This window comes from Oryx dammah, unplaced genomic scaffold (assembly GCF_014754425.2).
Source record: "Oryx dammah isolate SB20612 unplaced genomic scaffold, SCBI_Odam_1.1 HiC_scaffold_28, whole genome shotgun sequence".
In the NCBI taxonomy this organism is placed as follows: Eukaryota; Metazoa; Chordata; class Mammalia; order Artiodactyla; family Bovidae; genus Oryx; species Oryx dammah.
In genome coordinates this window covers 77711720-77713646 of record NW_024070212.1, presented here as the reverse complement: position 1 = coordinate 77713646, position 1927 = coordinate 77711720, and the positions used below count along the sequence as shown (strand labels likewise).

At 41.4% G+C, this 1927-nt stretch overlaps 1 pseudogene; it reads left to right on the top strand.

The window, feature by feature from the left end:
• Positions 1–1761: 1761 nt before the first annotated feature.
• Positions 1762–1927, top strand: LOC120857156 (annotated as a pseudogene).

Here is a 1927-nt window from a genome sequence, read left to right as displayed (position 1 = left end):
TTAAAAATTTCTACCATATGTGTGGATATCTGTTGTTTTCCTTGTGGTACTCTGAGTTTTCACCATATATCAATGTACTTTGAAGCTACATTGTAATAAGCATATGTTATTTTGAAGTTATACTATATGTATGCATTTAAAATTATTATATATTCCTGCTGAATGGAAACTTTCATTAATTTGGAGTGATTCTCTTCAGTTATATTTCTGTTTCTATAAGGTGTTATTAAGGAGATGTTTTAAAATACATATTTATGTGTTTAACAACCTTTTTCAGTAGTTCTGACTTATGATTATCCTCATGCTTCCTGTTGGCTTTAAAATGAAAACCAGAAATATCCACTCTTGTAACTCTCAAATCCATATTTCTGAGGTTAAACATGTGATTAATGCCATTGTAATATTTTAAAGTGAGATTTCGTGTTTGTAAGAAATATCAGACTCAGAAATGCTGAATCTGTAGTAAAACATCACTGTCAAATTTAAGTGCTATGAGCTCATAAGTTTAAAATCTTCCAGAATGCAAATGCTCAATATGTCTAAGGTAGGCTATGTGAAATTTTTGTGGATGTTGATTCTCACTGAATGAAAGTCACTTGTTATTTCATAGAACTGCTAGGCTAGATTCACCCCAACTGAAGTCGCTCAGTCGTGTCCAACTCTGCGACCCCATGGACTGTAGCCTATCAGGCTCCTCCATCCATAGGATTTTCCAGGCAAGAGTGCTGGGGTGGATTGCCATTTCCTTCTCCAGGGGATCTTCCTGACCCAGGAATCGAACCCGGGTCTCCCGCATTGCAGGCAGACGCTTTACCGTCTGAGCCACCAGAGAAGCCCAGATTCACCCCACTTATACAATTTTATGGTACCAATAAAATGTCTTTCAAAGTGAATACAGGCCACTGTGAGTTAGTGTGGGACAGTATTTGCTTGGCTTTGGTGTCTTTAGGAGGTCTAGTTGACTGGGTTAAAGCTACGACTCTGCTTAGCATAGCATGGAAACTTGCTGAGGAGAGAATAGAGTTATGGAAACCATTGTCTGTGGGCCATGGATGGTCTTTAAGGAGAGAGTCACACATGTGAGAACTATTTTAGTGAAAATTCCTAGTACCTATGGTGGTGATGGTTTTAGTCTCTAAGTCATGTCTGACTCTTTTGTGACCCCATGAACTGTAGCCCACCAGCCTTCTCTGTCCATGGGATTTCCCAGGCAAGAATACTGGAATGTGTTGCTGTTTCTTTCTCCAGGGCATCTTCCTGACCCAGGGATCAAACCCACATCTCCTGCATTGCAGGCAGATTCTTTACCGCTGAGCCACCAGGGAAACCCCTTCTGGTACCTATCACTTCAGTCTCTCAGTCATGTCCGACTCCTTTCAGCCCCATGGACTGCAGCACGTCAGGCTTCCCTGTCTGTCACCAACCCCCAGAGCTTGCCCAAACTCATGTCCATCGAGTTGGTGATGCCATCCAACCATCTCATCCTCATCTCCTCCTGCCTTCAATCTTTCCCAGCATCAAGGTCTTTTCCAAAGAGTCAGTTCTTCACATCAGGTGGCCAAAGTATTGGAATTTCAGCTTCAGCATCAGTCCTTTCAATGAATTTTCAGGACTGATTTCCTTTAGGATGGACTGGTTTGATCTCCTTGCAGTCCAAGGGACTCTCAAGAGTCTCCTCCAATACCACAGTTCAAAAGCATCCATTCTTGGGCACTCAGCTTTCTTTATAGTCCAACTGTTACATCCATACATGACTACTGGATTGCTTCTTGGCCTTTTGGCTAAGATCAAGTGTAGTATCTGGTACCTATGGACCTCTTTAATTCAAACTAGGGTAATATGGACTAGTAAATAAAAATGACCCAGCTGGAGACACTCTAAAGGGGCATTGTGGCACTGATATTAATTTTAGTCTTTGCCAATTAGA